Source organism: Manis javanica, chromosome 11 (genome assembly GCF_040802235.1).
Source record: "Manis javanica isolate MJ-LG chromosome 11, MJ_LKY, whole genome shotgun sequence".
Taxonomy (NCBI): Eukaryota; Metazoa; Chordata; class Mammalia; order Pholidota; family Manidae; genus Manis; species Manis javanica.
The window spans coordinates 87,362,100-87,369,752 of record NC_133166.1 but is presented as its reverse complement, the minus strand read 5'-3'; the positions used below and the strand labels follow the sequence as shown (position 1 = coordinate 87,369,752).

The 7,653-nt window shown below is 37.4% G+C and overlaps 1 protein-coding gene across 4 annotated transcripts in view; it reads right to left on the bottom strand.

The window, feature by feature from the left end:
- The window catches only part of RALGPS2 (Ral GEF with PH domain and SH3 binding motif 2), a 338,606-nt gene that overhangs the window by 86,871 nt on the left and 244,082 nt on the right, over positions 1 to 7,653 (bottom strand). The window lies entirely within an intron of this gene.

The window sequence follows — 7,653 nt, the reverse complement described above, 5'->3', positions numbered from 1 at the left end:
GACTGCTTTACCTTTGGTAAGATAGAGCTATCAACTTGGAGCTTATTTACAGGATTTTTATGTTCAGTTATTTTTAATAAATGAAATGAAGCTTATCCTCAAAATGATTTAGATTTTATTCTGTACTCAATGGGAAGCTATCAACACCTAGGAATCTTGGCATCACTGAAGCAGACTTTTGTAACTTGAGACTGTGGATAATGCCACTATTAGACACCATCCTGAGATTTAGTAGATATCTATAGATAACCTTATCCTCAGGCTCCAAGTCTGGTAGAGCATAAAGAGCAAATTTGTGTTCAATGTTCACTTGACTCTATGAGTCATGATATGACAGTGCTAATTCTCTAGCATTAGATTTCTTAGGACTCCTACTAGTAATGATATAGTAAGCCTATAAAAACTTCTACAATCATAAAAATGTTTTAAATTACTTGTAAACCTATACTAGTATGATTTTTATGTGCTTAACAGTAAGTTAAAGATTATTATACCATAACAAATTTTGTCTTTTATTTTAGTGTCTGTGAAATACAACCAAGTTAAGAATGATTTCACTTGTAATGCCAAGACCCTTCCTCCCTCCCCTTAAAAAGCTACCTAAAAAATATGTTTAGTTTTTATTTTTATCAGTGAGGCTAAGTTACTACATTTTAATTCCATTGATAATTAAAGGAAAGATTCAAGATTGAACTCAAAATTTTAATCGATTCCCAAAATATAATTTTATAAAGCTTTCTTTGAACTATAAAGTTATAATGCCTATCTTCATAGCAAGTCAATTTAACCTCCCTTGTCTCAGTTTATTTGTAAAGTATGAAAAATAATACCACTTACCTTATAAAACTGTTAAGAATTAGCTAATTTATGTAAAGTACAAGGTGTGCATTTAGGATTAAATGCTGAATAAATGTTAGTCATTAAGATTTTTATTATTATTATCCTTTAAGGTTTGTTCAAAAAATTGCAAAACAAATTATTGAAATATCAACAATTGGAAACACCACTGGCAAAGCTGTTGGAACTGCTGGAAATCTGATTCTGTTTATGATTATAATACAGATCTGTGTAGCTACAATTTTTTCTTTTTTTAAAGATACAGGTTTTTAAAGAAAAACTATGAATATGGGAAAGAAATTAATGCAACCCTATCCTTAGCCCTTTTATATAACAAGCCTTTGAGCACTCTAAAATAAACTTCAGGGAAAAAAAATACCATTAAGGAATGCTGAAGGAATTTTAAATATATAAAAAAGAATGAGGATAAAAAAGGATATAAATGAGGTAATGGAAAATGGGGATGCAGTTCTGGCTAAAGAAAAAGCTAGGGCTAGCTGCCATTTGGTCAGAACGCATTCTTGGATTCAAAAGAAAATGACTGAACATGCTTTACTGCTGTTCTCGAATACAGTATATAACCTAATGAGAGCAAGGTAAAGTAATCTATGGTATATATTCTACAAATCAAACCAAAGAAAGGAAACTGGAATAGAACTCTTAAAATATTAAAATCTAATGACATTTTTTGACCACGACATTTTTGAGGCCACTGTCAGAGCCTTTTATATATTTAACCATGTAAAATTTCACTGAAGGGTTAAAAAATAAATCCCAATTTCCTGGAAGCTTTGGAATGTGCTGAAATTATGTGAATATAAAGGTGAATAAAAAGCTTTTCTTTTTGAAACTATTTGTACACAGATTGGTAGCAATTTCTACAACTAAAGAACTGTATTCTACTGAGAGATCAAGATAGGTAAAACTACTGAAAAATAAGAGGATCAGATAAAAATCTGAAGATCCTTGTAAGTTTAGGCACAATTTAAACATTTCACTAGCTGTGATGAGGACACGACTAACAAGGCCTGCAATTGCAATGATATATACCTCTTCAGTGACAAAGGAAACAGAGTATTTACAAGGTAATGATAACCGCTTGAGCCTCTGGTATTAAGGAGATGTAAAATTCCATAAAGCCAGGGGCAAAATCCACTTTGTTTTCTGTCCCTGCCAGGCCCTGCCTTCTAGCCCCAACTTGGGACCAGAGTGCAAGGTGGGATTGCAGGATGCTCACATGACACCAATGTGCTTCCCTGGGCCAAGAGGACACTAGCCCTCTGGGCTTAAAGAGGAAGGGGGCCAGTGTACGCAGCTTGCCAGGGACCCCACCTCCCCTCACTTGGGGGCCTGTGTGTTGGGTGTGGGGATTCTTCCTGTGGGGCCAAAGCCCTGAGCTAGGTCAGTAGCCTCCACCCGCTTGCTCTTACCCGGCCACATGCCCGCCCCTAGATGCAGACTGCTTTGAACTACAGCTGTTCGACTTGGTTTTGTTTGCACCGACGTAAAAAAAAGTGCTAACAAGGAAAGCAATGGGAGAACCCTGGGGAGGACCAGGCTCCTGAGCTTCCTGCGCCTCCAGGATGGGCTCCGCGCTCCAACTGGAAGCCCTGGCCGCCTGCGCCTTCTCTCGGGACCTTGCCTGCGGGGGTGCTGGGCCGCGGCTGCGCCTATGTGTACACCCAGCATCGCACCGCCTGTGTCTGAGGTCTTGTATGTCAAAATAAAGCCGCTACAAACTGAAAAAACAAAACCAAACCAAAAAAAACCCCAAGCGTACTGCTAAGCAAATGCTGGTTAGCCAGCTGATGCACCACAAGAATGGGGATGGGTAGGAAGATGATGAATACAAAATGCCACACAATAACTTTATTGTATTTAAAAGGAATAAAATGACTGAAGCATTGGGAAGAGCCAGAAAGATATCATTTAATTAATTAATCCAACCAACAAATACTACTAAGTATCTACTTTTGTTGAAGCTAGGGAAAAAGCCTTGAACCAAGACGAATAATGGCTCACACACTACTGAGGAGGAGGCAGATTAATGAAAACATCATAATGAAAATAAAACGGTGCTTTTCAGAATGATGGATCACTATATAACAGAAGATTATAAGGCCAACTTTTCTTTCTCCAAAAAAAAAAAGCCTATTTTGAAAATCTAACATATCAAACTGAAAAAAGTCAAGTATGGGGGGGGCTCTCTCTACCAGAGTGAGGAGTCATACCTACATTCATCTAAACATATACTCACATCCTACAGAAGAGCAGGGGACTTTACAAAAACTTCTCTGCTTCTACTTAATAGAAAGCAATATACAGAACTACAAGTTACTTATATCCATAGTTTTAAAAATATGCTTTCTTTCCAGAAAACACCAAAGCTGGTTGATCTCCTGCATCTTCCCAAAATTACATGAATAAAATAGAAATGAGGCTAGAAAATGCACATAAACGAAGATATTTGTTTCATATATTTAAATCATTTTTGCACAATATTCTGTTTTTCTCTCTCTTCAGCAAGGCAAAGCTACCCATGCCAAATTCTTCAATAAGCCCCATAAGATTTTCCTCCAGTGACAAGAACAAATGAGTGCTGTTAATGATTTTCAGATTTAAAGCAATAATTCTCATATAAAACAATTTTTTCCTTGAGACTTGCCAAACTACTCCTCTCCAGAAAAACTGTATCCTTATTCTAAAAATTTTTCACTATATTGTCCAGGCTGACTAATTTTTACCTTGAATGGAAACCAATGGAAGAGACAATCTTTCAAGGGATTATGAGGTAAAAGCCAAGAAAACATTTTCTGTTGCTTACAATTTAACCCAAATGTACAGATACATTTGGCAGTATCAAAATAAGAGGTTTTCAGCATATAAACCCCCACCTCCTTTTTTTAAGCTTCACAAGGACTGGTTAGTTTTGATCATAATTTTTGGGGGCAAGAACACCACTAGTTTGGACCATACCTCTTATGGTAAGAAAAAGATGACTAGTCTTCACCTTTCCTCTATGCACTACAGATTCTATTGACAATATTCCTTCCATAAGAACATTTGCCAAAATAACTGTATGAAGGGTACTATTATGCAAATTATGTGTACTTGAAAGAGGGACAGCTAAATAGAAGCTACTAGTTTGTATAATGATTATCACCTTTCTAATGTGTTCAGGGCAAGTTCTGTTCAAGACAAGGCCTAATTTCCTCTGAGTAGGAAAGGGTTCCACAACCAAGACAATTTAAAAACTATGATCCCAATTCGTTTTAAATTAGAATAAAATATGAAAAAGTAAATACTAACAGGATACAAACTGAAATCTTCATTCTTCAAAACATTCAGTATTGAAGATAGGGAATGAAAAAACAAACCAGTCATCTATGATGTAAATAAAAATCAAGTAGTCAAAAAATTGTGTAAACTGAAAATATTTCACATTTTCTTAGAAAAAGCATGGATGTTTTGATAAAATACACTTAATCCCAAGGTTTGCTATAAAATAAAACTGTCATTACATTAAAAGGACAATCTTCATGCTGAAAACAAACAAAACTGAGACGCAATAACTTATCTGACAACTGTTTGGTTTTCCTTTCCTAAGTCTACCAAATGTTTATGATAAATGTTCCACAATCACCTCACAATCTCAGATGCTTCTTCACAAGCTAGTACAGGGATGAATAATTACATAAAGACTATGAATATACAAAATTATGTAGATCCTTAACATATAAATCAAGTACAAAAATCAAACGAATATTCATATTTGACCTGATTGTTTATAGGTCATATTGCATGATCAAAACCGAAAGTTTCTGTGATGACTGCCCTTGTACTGTTCACCATGTAAGAATTTATTCACTATGTAAGAATTCGTTCACCATGTAAGAATTTGTTCGTTATGCTGCAGAAGATTGGAGACTGACGAGAATTAGGCTTGAGATGGATTAATGATTGTACATTGAGCGTTGACCCCCCTATACTGAATTTTATTGTTGTTAACAACCATTTGATCAATAAATATGAGAGATGCCCTCTCAAAAAAAAAAAAATTATGTAGATCCTTGAGTCTATATTCTCTATTTTAACAAGTTCTTTGCCATTATTCCCCTTTGGTTTCTAATTCTTGGATAACCCTCAGAAACATGAATCTCATTTCACTAGAGAATACAAGAAGAAGAGGAGGAAACATTCTAGTAAAAACCCCAGATTTCATATGCAGTGGGGTAATGTTGGTCAATGCTACAGTTATCACTAGTAGACTAAGCTAGGAGATAAGATGGGGTCAGGTTTGAAGGAAGGAGAAAAATTTATTTCTGAAGATTCTGAATCTCACTGAGTCAGTATTTTATACCTAAAATATTACCAGGACCCAGGAATTACACAGACAGCTTGTTAAACAGGTCTAGTCTAGATCTGGGAGTCACTGGGTGATAATATGAAAAAAACTTGAATGAGACCACTCCAAATAAGTATATAGAGTAAGAAAGAAGTAGACTGAGACCTTTAGAAGAATGGATTTGAGAAAAGCACAGAGAAAGGGGAGCCTATAAAACAAAGGCCAGAAATGTAGAGGGTTAACCAAGAGAGACTGGTACTATTAGTGGAGAATTTCAAAAAAGCAGAAATAACCAGGATCAACCTCACAAAATTAAGATGAGGCTTAAGAAATACCATTAAATGTTCCTACTAGAAAGTCAGTTGTGACCTTAGTGGAAAGGTTTCTATGTGTGAAGAGGGAGGTAAAATAAAATGGCAAGAAAAAAAAGGGGAGTGGGGCAAAAGGGTTACTTTTTCATTAGCTTAAGTATAAAGGGAGGAAAAATTACATGGTAATAATGAGAAGGAAGATTCTGGCTCAAGAGAACATATAAAACAAAAGGAAACTGAAAATAGAAGGGGTCAATGGACACCAAATTAAAGATAGAAGAAAGATAGTTGGGTCTAGTATTGTTTTCAAATTAACTTCTGTCCCTCAGTATTTGCCTCATTTGCTTTAACCCACAGGAATTATGGTTGTTTCAGGTACCTGGGCTGGGAGAAAACAGGTTTAATTTTCTAACAGAAAACCTTTCCAGGTTGCACTAAACTCCAACTATGCTAGTGGTTTCTTCCCTGTCTCTCTCCCTGCATACATGCACAAGAGTTTGCCTATGTGCATGCTCGCATAACTTCAAATCCTGTCTTGAAGTCTCCTCTGTAGAAAAATATAATACAAAGACCCCTGAACCACATATCACAGCACAAGGACTTATATTCTAATTTTCAATAAAAAGTGTTAATTTCCTTTTCTAAAAAAGATGCAAATTATGTAGTTCATAATGCGTGATCAAAACCAAAAGTTTCTGTGATGACTGCCCTTGTACTGTTCACCATGTAGGAAGTTAACTTACATTAATGTATCTAAGTATATATCATATAGAGTACTTTCTGAATTAATATTTTCATACATCTTTTAAATGGGACAGTTTGAGAGTTTTCATTCAAACACCTAATAATGCATTATTCACATTTTTTTGAAAATAATCTTTGTAAGATAAATTCTAGCCAAAATAAGCAGGCAAAGAGAGGCAACAAAGGGCCAGGTAATTTATTTAAATACCCCCGGGTGAGGTTCTGTGGCCTTCTTGTCACAGGCCAGAGAAGTCACACCCGGTTAGGGAGGTGGGAGGCTTATAAGGGATTAGGATGGGGAGGAGTGGGCGAGCTATCCTAGGGGGTGTGGAGAGGTATGATTGGCTAAAGGTGACATAATAGACAACTAGAAACTTTTTTGCTTCCAAGAGGAGTGAGGCTGACATCCGGGTCTTAGTTGGCACATCAGGATGGAATTCAGGGAGAGCTGCCCTCTTTCCATATACGGCATGGACTTTGGGGTCTGGTCTGTTCGTCCCCTATGGCATCTCTCTGTTCCATTTGCATGTCCTTGTTTTTCCTTTCTCCAGCCTAACATTCCAGCCTTTTGGTCATAATGGGCGACGACTCAATCTGGCTACTTCCGGCTGACAAGGGGTGTCGTAGGGGTTTGAGGCTGGTATTAGGCTGAAGGAGGGGGTTCAGTGGGAAGAGGTGCGTAACGGTGAAGTAACATCTGGTTGGTGGCGACTCGGGTCATCTGGGTTAGCTGCTGTTGGAGGAACCTGAGGACACAAGGGGCAACTAAGAGTAAACCACAAACTGTTTTTAAGGGGCCCAGTAAGGGCATTAGCAAATGTTAGGCTGGGGGGAGGGAAAACAAGGACATGCAAACGGAACAGAGAGATGCCATAGGGGGAGAACAGACCAGACCCCAAAGTCCGTGCCGTGTATGGAAGGGGGGCAGCTCTCCCTGAAATCCATCCTGATGTGCCAACTAAGACCCGGATGTCAGCCTCCTCCCTCTTGGAAGGAAAAAAAGTTTCTGGTTGTCTGTTATGTCACCTTTAGCCAATCATACCTCTCCACACCCCCAGGATAGCTTGCCCACTCCTCCCCCCGCTAATCCCTTATAAGCCCCCCACCTCCCTAACCCCTAACCGGGTGTGACTTCTCTGGCCTGTGACAAGAAGGCCACAGAACCTCACCCGGGGGTATTTAAATAAATTACCTGACCCTTTGTTGCCTCTCTTTGCCTGCTTATTTCGGCTAGAATTTATCTTACAATCTTATAATGTTATTGGTTAAATATTTCTTGTAATTTTATGAACACTGTAAAATACACAGTAAAGAGATAAATTCTTAGTCAAATGATGTGTAAGATACAGATTTATCTCAGCACTAAGCTAAATTTGCACAGCTAAACAACCTATTTCTTCAAGGATCTAGTTGAAA